Consider the following 16,026-nt stretch of genomic DNA (forward strand, 5'->3'; position numbering starts at 1 on the left):
CTTGTAAAACAGACACAGGGATGTGACAATAGGACAGAATTGGTCGATAGTGCGGGACATTTGTCAACATTGTTCACAGGTGGTTCGAAAACACTAAACTGTTAAAAATCTTCGTGTTTAGATAACAGACAGGTACTTTCTATTTTGCTTAGGATTAAAGTGTAGTATATGTTATGATATGACATTTCATTTTTTGGTTAAATTCACCTTCCACATCCCCGTGTTTACAAAGCCATTTGGCGGAAGTAAAATCAGACAAATTTTTAGCTACGGATGACCAAAACTATATAGAACGTACCTTTTTTTTTTTTTTATGCAAATATAAAAATAGAAGTTTTATAATAATAATAATAATAATAATAATAATAATAATAATAATATGCTTATAAACTGTTATTTTTGTTACTTCTATAATAAAAAATATTATGGCCCTTTTTTTTATACATATTTATGAACTGTTCCCCCCCCCTCCCCCAATAATATGTTTATGAACTGTATATTTTTTTTTTTAATTCATGTGCCGTTTTTTATTTTGTTTTACTTTTATAATAAATAAAAATATAATATGGACTGTTTTTTTTTTATATTTATGAACTGTTTTTTTTTTTTTCATCAAACAAATTAGAACTTTTATAATAAAATATATATTATGAACTGTTTTCCAAACAAAATGAAAGAACTTTATTTTTATTACTACCAGAAAAGATGTATTTCTCATATTATTATTTTAGTAAGAACGAATTACTATTTCATTATCTTTCTTACTAAAATGTTGTATCCTTTTTACTAAAATAAAATTGTTAATTCTTCTATTTAAATAAAATTCACTGAAAATGAAATAAATAACGAATAAAAAAAAAACTCCAATTTCTTCTTGGTCAAATAACATGTAATAAACAAGATTTTTTTTTCCGAACACAAAATATTTGAAAAAACAAAACATTTATGGCAAATGGCGGTGGAGGAATTCTGGCAGATGACTATTAAAAATCTCATTCCATTTTACTATTGAAAACAACAACAGTCCATAAATATTTTTTAAACAAAATCTCATAAAAAAAATAAAACAAAAAATTGTTCATAAATATTAAAAAACAAAACAGTTCATAAACATTTTTCTTAGAAAAGACGGTTTGAACAAAACTTCTATTTTTATATTTGCTTAAAAAAAAGGTATATACAGTTTTGCTCGTCCATAGCGAAAAATTTGTCTGATGTCACTTCTGCCAAATAGCTTTGTAAACATGGAGATGCAGAAGGTGCATTTAACCCATTTTTTTCTTTCATCAGTCAGTGAAGAAGATATTTTTTTATGAAAAATTTTTGGATTCTAGTTAATATCTGCTCTTTTTAATTTTTGGTTTCTCCTTTGCAGACAGGATGATGATGACAAGCAAGATATGATCACTTCTGGCTAATGATTATTTTCCACTCAGATTACATAAAAGCCCACCACCTCCTTTTCCCAGGTTAAGAATGGTTTTCTTATCTACTTTCCCATGTCTAATTATATATAAAAAAAAAAGAAAGAATTTACAGGAAAAACCGGAAATAAAAAACCCCAGACAATCTTGACTATAACCCAATTCATATTTTCATCCAAATCGAGAGTATCTTTTTATTTATTTATTTTTTTTTTGGCAAGAGCTGAATCTATCCCCACATTTAAAACCGACCTTGTGTCTAAATCAGCCCTCATGATGAGACAAGTAAATAGAAACAAGAACTTTTTATGTATTTTTAATAATGAATTTTACTGACCATAAAAAATGATAGCATGAGTGTCGGCCATATTGGTTGTTTCTGTATTAGATTAAAGTAAGGCAAAATATTCACCATTTTAATGCTTAGGTGTTTCACGGATCTTTTAATGATGTAAAATGGAACACGTACATTAAATCAAGGCCGCTGAAAAAATGGTGAGATCCTTCTATTGATCAAGTAGATATCTCACTGCTGATGCAATTCTCTATCTATATAAGAGCCAGGTACATCCAAGGATGGAGTACTGCTGCCACATTTGGGCAGGAGCTGCTAGAAAGGACTTCTCCTGCCTTGAGAAAGTTCAAAATAGACTTTGTAGCCTCATAGGGGATGTCCTTTCCTCTTCCCTGCAACCTCTATCTCACAGAAGAGATGTTGCGAGTTTGTCTCTGCTTTATCGTTATTTTCATGGCAAGTGCTTGACTGAGCTTCAATCTATGGCCCCCTCTTGCCAAACTTTCACAAGAAACACTTGTCTAACTGAAAATACTATCAATAATTCCCCCCACTCTTTATCTGTGCCTAAACCTAAATGTACATTCCATGAACAAAGCTTCTTTCTTAGAACTGCACACCTGTGGAATTGTCTTCTGTTTTCCTGCTTTCCAGCTGACTACAATATGGTTGTCTTCAAATCCAACGTAAACAAGTTCTTGATGAGCCGTAACATTTAAGTTAACAAATTTACCAAATTTCCATTATTAACGATTACTATATTGTCCAATTGACTACTGTACACTTTAACCTTTATCATCGAGTTGTCTCTGGCTTTGATAAGTGGTTATGGTTATGTAAAAAAAACAACAAAAAAAACAAAACCCAAAATAGTAAGAGTTTTGTGTCCATTTATACAATACAGAGACAAACCAGATGGTCGATCATCATCATTATACTCAGTTTAATGTCTGTTTTACATGCTACTACGTATAAGACAACTTTTAGAAACTGACTTAATTCACCTTTCTCTTATTTATTTTCATTTATCTTTCATTCTTTCACATCCATTCTTATCACTTCCGATGTTTTTATTGGCCATCACCCGTCAACTGACTGTTATCTCAACTGTTCTACATCTAACACAAGCATTCTCATTCATTCCTTCAATGTGACCATACCAATGAAGTCTCCTGTTCTGAACACATCTCTATACTGTACAAATTTAATCTTCCTCCGAGGTCACAGATATAAGTCTTTCTTTAAGATTAACATTACACACTTTCTAATATCATTCCTCTCCATGCAACACATGTCCTCGACCCTCACTGGTTAAATTTTACTTTCATACATCATCACACTGTGTACACATGCCTGATAGACTCTTCGCTTGGTTGGTAATGCTCTGCTGGTTAGTAATGATAGAAGTTTCCTGAACTTATTCCATCCATTCTCAACTGTTGCAATCATACTAGCACCACCTCCTACTTGTCTGAATGGTATCACCAAGATAACAAAACTTCTAAACAACCTTAATGGTCAAACTATGAGACAAGCGTTGGAGCTTCGTTGATAGTGCCTAAACCTAAATGTAGATTCCATGAACAAAGCTTCTTTCTTAGAACTGCACGCCTGTGGAACTCTCTTCCGTTTGCCTGCTTTCCCGCGGACTACAATCTGATTGTCTTCAAGTTCAACGTAAACAAATTCTTGATGAACTGTCCCCCTAAGTAATCCAATTTACAAAATTTCCATGACTTATGTTTACTATGTTATAATCACATTGACTAATGTATACCCATTAACCCTTATCCTTTAGTGGCCTCTGCACCTTGATAAGTTGTGATTCCTGTGTAAAAAAAAAAAAAAAAAAAGTTTGGACCTGTTAAATTAGAGACTATTTTTGGATCCTGCCTAAGAAAGACAATGGTAGATACACCAGCCCAAAGGCGGCAATAATATTCTGGGCAAATAGTGGCTTTGTAGAGATTGAGGATACTGTCAGGTATGAGAAGTTTTTTCTAGCATGATACAGAGAGCCTGTCTTCAAAACAGAGATACTAAGTGTGCTGAGTGGGTTATTTTGAAAGTAATAAGATACATTTCCCATGACATTAATTGTGAAGAAGTGCCGGGGAATTTAATCAAGACAGGTTAACCATGAAAACTTAGAGACATGCATAGCCATTATTATTTACACACAAATCAAACAGTTTGATAGAGGAGAAAATAATTCATATATACAAGTAAATTCAGCATCCTTGTTCTATAAGTCTGAAAAGAACGGATTTAACACAACACTATATCTGACATTACTGAAACATTATGGTTGTAAGAATGGAACTAGAATTGATAGGAAGGTGAAAATTTATATTTCTAATTCCTAGGAAAGGAGTTAAATTAGTCTGAAACAAAATGGCAGGATAAGTTTTGCTAATTTATAAATCAATTTTCTTATGAAAATTCTTGCTCTAAAAAGTGAAAATCTGGTTTTTCAAAGAATGGATAATTGAAAAACATGTCTTGACAAATTTGGGGTGTTTTATCTGTTCATATTTTATGGGGATGAGTTTTTTTTTAATGACTTCTCATGTGCAAACACATTTTGAAATTTAGTCTGAGAAAGATTTTTGGTGCAACTACATTATAATAGCAAAATGAAAAAAATTTAATATTGAATTTCAAGGCAAACCAATGGTCTCTACTTAATTGTCATGTTGCAGCATTGAATATATCCAAAAATCATGAAAAACGATAAAGTAGAAAAAATTATTAAAGAAAGCATTTTTTGACAAAAATATAGCAAAAATAAAATGTTTGGCCAAAAAAATAAAAGAAAAAAAAGTTTCAAAGGGAGGTAAATAGTGTGCCAATTTTTTAAATTGCATTAAACATAAATACGAGTATTTCTTTGCATTGTTAAGATTAGAAATGCTAGATAGATTTGACAACGTTTTTACACCTGTATAATACTAAAACTGATAATCTTGCTCATCTGTCTGCACATTCAATGTATTAATACCAATTAATACATTGAATGTGCAGACTCTAACCATAGAGGAAGTGCAAAGGCGATGAAGAGTGGTCAGAAAAAGGAATAGAAAGAAAATTAGTAGCAGCAGTATAATAAAAGTGTAAGAGGATAATATAAACAGTCATCTGTCACCACATGGCAACAAGGGTTTTGATTTGATGATGTAAATAAACTGTTTTTAGTAGTGGCAGGTAATGATGGTGGCAATTTGGCAGAATTTACACATTTAAGAGGACGGTTTGAAGGATATAGTGGTGGTGGATGTACAAGAGGGTTTCCAAGATGTAGAGTGACATGGTGTTGGCATGAGGAAGTTGAGAGGTGTATCAAAGAAAAGTGGAAATAATGAAGTGAGTGAAGAAACGGTTTAGTGAATAAAAGATATGACTCTGGTGGTGAAAAGGACAGAAAAAAAATAACAACAAAGCTGAAGTGCAAACTTAGACTTCCAGATAGACTTTAAAAGAATAACCCCAAAATGGAGTATTCAGGATAACTAAACAGATGATAAAGACAAATATGAGTCTTGTTGGATAGGCATGCATTTACAATGACAATGGAATTCTTCTAACAAACAAGACAAAAGAAATGATTGGAAATGATATGTTTGTTTTGGTTTACCTCATATTGACCATTTTCGGGTTACTTAATGTTGAATCCAGTAATTTTGGTAAAAGTTTTTTGTTTCATGTTCTTTAGTGTTTGGTTTGGTTGTTTTGTAATGGAAATTTGTTGTCTTGTTTTAGACTGTAGAAAATGATTGAGTTTTGCAAAGAAAAAAAATAATAAAATCAATATTTGGTGCATTCTAGGTCAGAATTTGATTGGTTGGTTGTTTTATGGTATATCAACACTTTTCAGGTTATTTAATGCCGAATCCAGTGATTTTGAAGAAAAGTTTTTTAATAGAATATTTGTTTTTTCAAGTCGGTTTGTTTTTTTTTTTTTTTTTTTTTTTTTTTTCTCGTCCATAAATGTTTATCTACCAAGTTGATCTTAAATATTGTATAATCAATCCATTATATTATCATTTTCAGTCCCCCACCCCTAATTTCTGGCTCCCATCTTATCTCGCAATTACTTATAACGTCACCAACTAACTACGGAAGAAACCCCCCCCCCATCCGATTTTGTTTTCTATCATAAGTTGCTTAAAACGTGATTAGTTAAAGTTCAGAATAAAATCACGCTTTCTCTTAACGGTTAATTTAAAAAAAAAATCTTCTGAACGCTATTAAAAGTTAAATTCTTCACTAGTTTGGAGACGGAATGCGTTGTTGTGATAAGTGATTTTCTCTATTAATTCGCACTTTTTATTTTAAGATTCAAATATTAATAACTACATTTTATTTCAGTATTTAATTTATGTATTTCTGTTGTATTAAATGCTAGCTTTAATTTTTTTTTTTTTTTTTTTTTTTTTTCTCGTCCATAAATGTTTATCTACCAAGTTGATCTTAAATATTGTATAATCAATCCATTATATTATCATTTTCAGTCCCCCACCCCTAATTTCTGGCTCCCATCTTATCTCGCAATTACTTATAACGTCACCAACTAACTTCGGAAGAAACCCCCCCCCCCCCATCCGATTTTGTTTTATATCATAAGTTGCTTAAAACGTGATTAGTTAAAGTTCAGAATAAAATCACGCTTTCTCTTAACGGTTAATTTAAAAAAAAAATCTTCTGAACGCTATTAAAAGTTAAATTCTTCACTAGTTTGGAGACGGAATGCGTTGTTGTGATAAGTGATTTTCTCTATTAATTCGCACTTTTTATTTTAAGATTCAAATATTAATAACTACATTTTATTTCAGTATTTAATTTATGTATTTCTGTTGTATTAAATGCTAGCTTTAATTTTTTTTTTTTTTTTTTTTTTTTTCTCGTCCATAAATGTTTATTTATCTACCGAGTTGATTGCAAAAATAGATTACCTAATTGTACTCATTTTTAGTTCGTGGGAGGGGAATCTATCACCATACTTTCCCTTAAACACGTCTGTTGGACTTTTACTAAGTACAATACTTAATAGTTATTTTTATTTTTTTTTTTTTTTTTTTTTTTTTTTTTAATGGAGAGTAGAAAACGCATTGTGGATGCGTTATCGGCAGCTCCTGTTACTCTCGCTTCTTCTTATTTGTCCCTCAGTCCTCATTTTTAAATGAGTGATTTTTCTGACAAAGGGAGAAGAAAAAGCTGTTTTCTAGGTTGGCAGTATTTTTGCGCGAACAGTTGGCAGAGTTGGTGGAAATTTTCTGTTTCTATGTCTATCCTTGTAGCCATGTCACTAGTAAGGGTGCTGGAGGTAAACGTTTTGTCTGGGCTGACGTTATCCGCCTGATAGTCAGGGACCCGAACCTTGGATTAACCACTAAGGAGGCTGTCCTATCAGCAGGTGCAAAGTACTGGGGCTGCTGTATTGCCATTTGGTGAATGGAATCTGGTCCATGCAGTAGCTTCTGGTGGGGCCTCTCGATGCCATAGTAGTGGGTAATTGTTACGGCTTTACCTTATCATGTGGTACAAAAAAAAAAAAAAATTCTTCGTTTCTTTTTCTCTCTTAGTTTCCCCTCTCTGTCCTGCTCTAAGTAAATCTGTCGACCTAGTCCACAAATTCCAAAATTTCATCATGACAAGTTTCAAGAAAAAATACACGATTAAACCCGGTTCTCCAACTTCCAACGTAGACCCCTACTACCATGTCTCCTTCTCCAACATCAGGGGTCTACGTTCTAACCTTCCAGAGGTTGAAACCCAATTACAGGAGACTAAACCAGACCTTTTATTTTTAAGTGAAACTGGCATTGGACAGGCTATTTCCCTTGATGAGTTTGCAATTACAGGATACTCTAACTTAACTTCTAAATCTGACCCCCAAGATCGCCATGGGCATGGAATATGTGCCTATATTAAAGATAGCTTTCCATGTGGGAGGGACATCTCCAGGGAAGATCCTAACTTACCTTATATGTGCTTCCGGGTTGCTTTAGCTCACACTACTGCATTTATATTTACTCTCTATCGCCCCCACAACAGCGGAGTTACTATCTTTCAAAGCATATCTGAGAAAATTGACCAAGTCCTTTCTACTTATCCTTCAGCTAACATTCACGTATGTGGAGACTTCAATGTTCACAACGTCGAATGGTTGACCCACTCAAACAAGACCGATGATGAGGGGAGGTTCTGTCATGATTTCTCCATTGCCTATGACCTCACTCAGATTGTTCAGGAACCTACCCGTGTGCCCGATAATGACGGCCAGTATGCGAGCCTACTAGACCTTTTTCTCACAACTTGCCCTGAACTATGTTCAGTTTCTGTTCTGTCGCCTCTTGGATCTTCCGACCACTCTGTTGTATCAATTAAGATAAAAATGAAATGTAATAAGTCCCCAGACGTACCTCTTCATCGTACAGTATATCGATACACTAAGGCTGACTGGGATAGCTTCCGTACATTTATATCTGATCTACCTCTGCATTCCATGTTTAAAAAGGATGTGTCCTCTATAGTATTAGACCTAACTGAATGGTTAATTGTAGGTATTGACCATTTCATACCCTCTAAAAAGTTTCAGCAAAAACCTAACAGCCAGCCATGGTTCTCTCCAGAATGTGCTGCTGCCATTGCGCACAGAAATCACTTTTTCCACTGCTTCAAACGTAATAGATGTATGGAAACTAAAGCCGTTTTCAGGACTGCCAGCAACCATTGTAAGAAAGTAATAAGGAACGCAAGAGAGTTGTATGCTCAATCTGTTAAGTCCAAAGTAGCTGAGCAGCGGCTTGGTTCCCACCAGTTTTGGCAAATAGCAAACAGAATCCTGAACAGAAGCGTGTGCTCCATCCCAACTATTATCAATGGATCTGAGGTAATCTCGTCAGCATCAGACAAAGCCAAACTCTTTGTCAAGAACTTTGCAGCTAATTCTACCCTTTGCGACCAAGACCGCCAACCCCCAATATTTCCTCTTGTATCAGAAAACACGCTATGTGATATACGTATATCTGTACGTGATGTTGCCAAACTAATCAAAAACCTTGATTCCAGTAAAGCAACTGGCCCTGATGGTATTCCAATTATAGTACTCAAAAAACTTCAACCTGAACTAGCGCCCATACTTACAAAACTGTTTAAACGTTGTCTTAAGGAGAATAGTTTCCCATCTCCCTGGAAAATCTCATCAGTATGCCCTGTATTTAAGAATTCAGGTGATCGCTCATCCCCCTCTCAGTACAGGCCAATAAGTCTCCTGTGCGTCATGAGTAAGTTGCTAGAATCTGTATTAAATACAGAAGTAATCAAACATCTCAACAAAAATAACCTTCTTAGTGACACTCAATATGGTTTCCGTTCTGCTAGATCTACAGCAGATGTCCTTACAGTTATATCGCATAGGATTAGCAAATCTCTCGACGGTGGCAATCTTTCTAGGGCAATTGCTCTTGACATATCTAAAGCCTTTGATAGGGTATGGCATAAAGGTTTACTTCATAAGATCGCTAGCTATGGTATAGCTGGAAAAGTCTTCTCAATTATTAAATCATTTCTTTCTGATAGATTCATAAGAGTAGTAGTTGAGGGGCAAAAATCAGAAGCTCACAGTATAAATGCTGGAGTCCCTCAGGGGTCGATCTTGGGCCCAACTCTTTTCCTGATCTACATTAATGATCTTCCAAATCACATCCTTATATCATTCGTAGACATTTATGCTGACGACACTACCATTTATGGTACCACATCTAAGACAGTAAACGAGCAAGTTCTCTCCAATTCTCTCTCCTCTGATCTTGAGCACGTAGTACAATGGGGAAAGGAGTGGCTGGTTACTTTTAATGCATCTAAAACCAAGCTTCTCTCTTTACATCATCAACATTCTAATCCACATTTGTCATCAATTGAAATGAATGGCTCTCGTCTTCAGGAGGCCTCAAGTTTTGACAAGCTTCTGGGCTTGACCATTACTCCTGATCTTAAATGGAACACGTATATCAAATCTGTTGCCAAGGCCGCTGGAAAAATGGTGGGATCTTTCTATCGATCCAGTAGATATCTCACTGCTGATGCTATTCTCTATCTATATAAGAGCCAGGTACGTCCAAGGATGGAATACTGTTGCCACATCTGGGCAGGAGCTGCTAGAAAGAACTTGTCCTGCCTTCGTAGCCTCGTAGGAGATGTCCTTTTCTCCTCCTTGCAACCTCTATCTCACAGAAGAGATGTTGCGAGTTTGTCTCTGATGTATCGTTATTTTCATGGAAAGTGTTCAACTGAGCTTCAATCTATGGTCCCCCCTCGCCAAACTTTCACAAGAAACACTCGTCTAGCTGTAAACACTATCAATAATTTTCCCCACTCTTTATCTGTGCCTAAACCTAAACGTAGATTCCATGAACAAAGCTTCTTTCTTAGAACTGCACGCCTGTGGAATTGTCTTCCGTTTTCCTGCTTTCCGGCTGACTACAATATGGTTTTGTTCAAGTCTAAAGTAAATAAGTTCTTGATGAGCCGTTCCATATAAGTTATTAAATTTACCAAATTTTCATTACTAATGATTACTATATTGACCAACTTCTACTGTACACTCTTTAACCCTTATCCTTGAGTGGCCTCTGGGCCTTGATAATGTGGTGATGCCTTTGTAAAAAAAAAAAAAAAAAAAAAAAAAAATCTTCAGATAGCCTGATCTGGTAGTATCAATGATATAATGAGAGTTACTGAGTTTTCATAGAACCAAGAAAACGTTTTAGTTGCAAAACCAATCTCTGGTCCAGCTATAAGAATTAAGGCAGAAATGGTACAGGAAGCTGTAAGGTGAAGAGCAAAGCTGTAGAAATGTTAATGGTTGCGAAACAGGTATTGAGATGATCACGGACTTGACAAATCAGATAATAAAAGAGTTTATTTAAAAACAAAACAACACAAATCTTAATACAATTGTGAATTCTTACAAGGATAAAAAGGAGGAGCTCTACATAAAGGTAATTACATCGAGAAAGTTAATGAATCAGATTCTGAAAATGGTTGAGAAAATAACTGAGTAGTAAATAAGTCAAATATAAATGAAATGCATTTTGTTTTTACACCTGGGCAAAGTATAACCTACTTTTTTTTTTAATGGAAATCCCTTCAGCCAAGGTGTAAAGCCACTTGATTTAAAGAGTTCACAGTAATGAAAGATGATTATTGAAAAAACAAAAGGTGCCTACTAGATTTAGTCTTGAAAAAACAAAAAACAAAGCTATAAGAAGGAGGAAAACAGTCAGCATGAAACAAGCTCCACAAGTTTGCAGTTTTTGAACAGAATCTACTAGAATAGAAAGCTGTATTATGATGAAGCATAAAAGCAGCAAACTGGTCAAACAAACAAAGAAGGGAATAGATTAGATAATTCTGAAGAACACACGCCATAATAATATTTATAAAACAAGATTGAGACTAAAAACATCACGTCTGTGAGAAAGAGGTTGCAGAAGAAGAAAGGGTGAGTTCAATCAAATTTCAGATATGTTTCTGCCCTTTATGAAGAACCCTTGAATGCTATATTTATTCCGCGAAGAATCCAAGAGAAATTTCTTGGTAAAAAGGAGTAATTTTCTTTTGTTGTTTTGAAAAAAAAGTTTCATAAAATGTCAAAAGTAGACTTTACTTGAATTAGGGTAAAATGCGTGGTTGATGAAGGTTGTTTAACCAAAGTACAGCACTTCTCAAAATCATGTTAGAATTAAAAGCGCCTTTGGTGTTTTAACGTAAAAATGAGGTTACATTAGAGATCAATAAAGTGTTCTGCTTTTTCATTTGTGTCTTAGAAATGTTGTTCAAATTGTTTTGTACAAGTTGTCCAGAGTAGTTGCCTTATGTTGATGTTTTAGTGCTTGTCTGTGAAACAATTGAAGGTCTCCTTGTTCAGTAAAAAGTAACGTTATGGATAGAAAAAGTTTGTGAGTAAATGTTAAAACAACAGTGATGATCAGTGCTAGAAAGAGGAAAGTTCACTCAGTTTGTGTAAAGAAAGTTGGGAGCAGCTCAATCGTTTCTGGTAACCGACAAAATAAACACTCATAAAATTATTATCTTGTCAACAACAAGGAAGTGATAGTTAACAATGTGGATGTGTCAAGTTGGAACCGAGTTTTTTCCACAGAAACACTTTCACTTAAAGATGTTGGTAACCATCACATGGTCCCTCTCATAATTATCTTATTCATACAAAATTAATGAAACTGCTCGCCTGTGGAACTCTGTTCTGTTTTCCTGCTTTCCAACTGACTACAATATGGTCATCTTCAAATCCAACGTGAACAAGTTCTTAATGAACCATCCGCTTAAGTAATCCAATTTACCAAATTTCCACGAATAATGATTACTAGATTTTCCCATTGATTACTGTACACTCATTGATTACTGTACACTCATTAACCCTTATCCTTGAGTGGCCTTCAGGCCTTGGTAGTGGTGACTCCTTTGTAAAAAAAAAAAAGAAGAAATGATGCTCAAGAACAATGCATCTTCTTTGATCTCCATGTGCCTAACAAGCATAGACACATGTAATTTTTTTTTTTTTTTTTTTTTTACATAGACGTAACCACTTATCAAAGCCGATAGGCCACTCAAGGATAAGGGTTAAAGAGTGTAGAGTAGTCAAAAGGACAATATAGTAATCGATAGTAATGGAAGTTCGGTAAATTTGATAACTTAAGTGGAATGGCTCATCAGAAACTTGTTCACGTTGGACTTGAAGACAACCATATTATAGAAAGCTGGAAAGCAGGAAAATGGAAGACAATTCCACAGGCGTGCAGTTCTAAGGAAGAAGCTTTGATCATGGAATCTATGTTTAGGTTTAGGTACAGATAAAGAGTGGGGAAAATTATTGATAATGTTTTCAGCTAGTCTAGTGTTTCTTGTGAAAGTTTGGCGAGGGGGGAACCATAGATTGAAGCTCAGTCGAACACTTTCCATGAAAATAACGATAAAGCAGAGACAAACTCGCAACATCTCTTCTGTGAGACAGAGGTTGCAGCGAAGAGAAAAGGACATCTCCCACCAGGCCCCGAAGTCTATTTTGAACTCTATCAAGGCAGGACAAGTCTTTTCTAGCAGCTCCTGCCCATATGTGGCAACAGTACTCCATCCTTGGACGTATCTGGCTCTTATATAGATAGAGAATGGCATCAGCAGTGAGATATCTACTGGATCGATAGAAAGATCCCACCATTTTTCCAGCGGCCTTGGCAACAGATTTGATGTACGTATTCCATTTAAGATCAGGAGTAAAGGTCAAGCCCAGAAGCCTGTCAAAACTTGAGGCCTCCCCAAGACGAGAGCCATTCATTTCAATTGATGCCAGATGGGGATCAGAACGTTGATGATGTAAAGATAGAAGCTTGGTTTTAGATGCATTAAAAGTAATCAGCCACTCCTTTCCCCATTGTACAACGTGATCAAGATCAGAGGAGAGAGAATCGGAGAGAACTTGGTCGTTTACTGTCTTAGATGTGCTACCATAGATGGTAGTGTCATCAGCAAAAATGTCTACGAATGATATAAGGATGTGATTTGGAAGATCATTAATGTAGATCAGGAAAAGAGTTGGGCCCAAGATCGACCCCTGAGGGACTCCAGCATTTATACTGTGAGCTTCTGATTTTTGCCCATCAACTACTATTCTTATGAACCTATCAGAGAGAAATGATTTAATAATTGAGAAGACATTTCCAGCAATACCATAGCTGGAGATCTTGTGAAGTAAACCTTTATGCCATACCCTATCAAAGGCCTTTGATATGTCAAGAGCAATTGCCCTAGAAAGGTTGCCTCTGTCGAGAGATTCGCTAATCCTATGAGATATAACTGTAAGCACATCTGCTGTAGATCTAGCAGAACGGAAACCATATTGTGTGTCACTAAGAAGGTTATTTTCGCTGAGATGGTTGATTACTTCTCTATTTAACACAGATTCCAGCAACTTACTCATGACACACAGGAGACTTATTGGCCTGTATTGAGAGGGGGATGAACGATCACCTGAATTCTTAAATACAGGGCATACTGATGAGATTTTCCAGGGTGATGGGAAGCAATTCTCCTTAAGATAACGTTTAAACAGTTTTGTAAGTATGGGTGCTAGTTCTGGTTGAAGTTTTTTGAGCACTATAATTGGAATATCGTCAGGGCCGGTTGCTTTACTGGAATCAAGGTTTTTGATTAGCTTGGCAACATCACTTACAGATATTTGTATATCACATAGTATATTCTCTGATACAGGAGGAAATATTGGGGGTTGGCAGCCTTGGTCGCAAAGGGTCGAATTAGCTGCAAAGTTCTTGGCAAAGAGTTTGGCTTTGTCTGATGCTGACGAGATTAACTCAGGTCCATTGATGATAGTTGGGATGGAGCACACACTTCTGTTCAAGATTCTGTTTGCAATTTGCCAAAACTGGTGGGAACCAAGCCGCTGCTCAGCTACTTTGGACTTGACGGACTGAGCATACAACTCTCTTGCGTTCTTTATTACTTTCTTACAATGGTTTTTAGCTTTTAGCAATTTTCTAGCTGCACTTCAAATGCTTGCTAAAATCATATAAACACCTGACAATTCTTTTGTCACTATTCTCAAAATAAACACAGAGATGAATTTATCAAAGTATGTTTTATTTACAATTAAGCTTTGTTCATTGCGAAAGAGAGAGAAATGTTAGTTGTGTCGAGTTGGTTGGTGTGTGGCTTGAGGACAGAGAGGTTTCAAGATGTCAAATCACGCTCACTGTTGTCAGTGTGCTCTCTCCTGTTTTGTTGTTTATTTTTTTCTTATATAGTCACAAATCGAAATTCCTGGAATTGTAAATATCAAGATATTACATTCTTCCTTTTTTTATTTTGCATTGTGCAATTCATAACTTTTTACTTGGAATGTAAACAGTTCTTTGTTTTAGTTTAATTACAATTTTGATCATTTTTATGGGACACAAGAATGTAGATCAAACCTATCTGGAATGGGCATGTGTGCACACCTCTGCTTTCAAATGTGTGTAGTTACGTTTCTATATTCAACACAAAGTTAAAAATTAGAACAGCTCCCGTAGCTTTTGGAAATGTTTTTCACACACAGAATTAGTGAAACACAAAAATATCGGCATCAGTTGTTTACTGTGAGACACTGCATCTTTTAAAATCCTTATGCTAACAGAAAGCAACAAAACGACACTTGATATTTTTGCTCTGTACATGACTCATACAATCTTCGTTTCACAGAAAATTGTACACCATTCTATCTATGTACTTGTGATGAGCTTCAGGACCAACACAATATCAATAATCATCCAAAAATAACAAGCTTTGCACTGTAGCAAATTATCCTATAAAAAACATTGGTATGTGCTAACACACATATGTGGTATATTACATACAATGCTCTAAATACAAGTTTTAACAGCTGTAGTACTGTGAGACGCCTGCGCATATAAGTCGGTCAAGGACATTTCACACATGAGCATTCAGTCTACAAAGATCTCACTAAATGCTACAAACCGAAAAAGACAATCAAATTCAACATATTAGACATCAAGTAAAATGTTGATAACCTCAGAGATAGAATCATTTTTATCACCAAATTCAAACCAACAAATTATAATGAATTAGAACAACTGAACTCTACATTACTCACCATACTCTTTAAATGTTAAGTTTATCACAATCAGGACCCAACTTTGAGTCCCATATCATAATTTCTTACTAATACTAGGTACCGGCAGCAGCCTTCAAGTTGAATGGAATTCGCAAAAAAAAAATATCCAAATTTAGATTATGTTCATCAGCCTGTATTGCATTTATTTAAATTTGCTTTTGTATATAAAAAAAATCTTTCACGTTGAGTTTGTTTTCTTTTCTTTATTGAATAAAAATTCTATTTTACTGATTTATTTTCATGACATTCACAAATCTAGTTCCTTTACATCTAAAGCAACTATGTTATCTGTTAGAAAGAGAATAATGATTCCACAAGATGAAATTAGGTTTGAAAAAATAGTTCTTCGCAATAAGTCTGAACATTTAAAACTTGACCAACCTTTAGAGCCGCTGGCAAGCTACTTGAAAGCATTTCTGAATGGCACAGACTTAATAAATGACCATCAAACACTTCCAGACAATGAATCAAGAAAGCAGTGAAACAGATGAAGAAAGCACTTTAGTTGTTAAGGCACAGTTTGGAAACTACAGCTTTAACAAACAAGGACAGTTTGTGGCAGTATATTATGACAATGATTTTTATTTGGGCCGAGTGAT

The 16,026-nt window shown here is 35.0% G+C and overlaps 1 protein-coding gene across 4 annotated transcripts in view; it reads right to left on the reverse strand.

Moving 5' to 3' along the window:
- LOC145286272 (AP-3 complex subunit mu-1-like) overlaps nt 1-16,026 on the reverse strand; it is a 142,464-nt gene that overhangs the window by 7,913 nt on the left and 118,525 nt on the right. The window lies entirely within an intron of this gene.

This window comes from Euprymna scolopes, chromosome 10, assembly GCF_053919585.1.
Source record: "Euprymna scolopes isolate OS-2025 chromosome 10, ASM5391958v1, whole genome shotgun sequence".
Lineage (NCBI taxonomy): Eukaryota > Metazoa > Mollusca > Cephalopoda > Sepiida > Sepiolidae > Euprymna > Euprymna scolopes.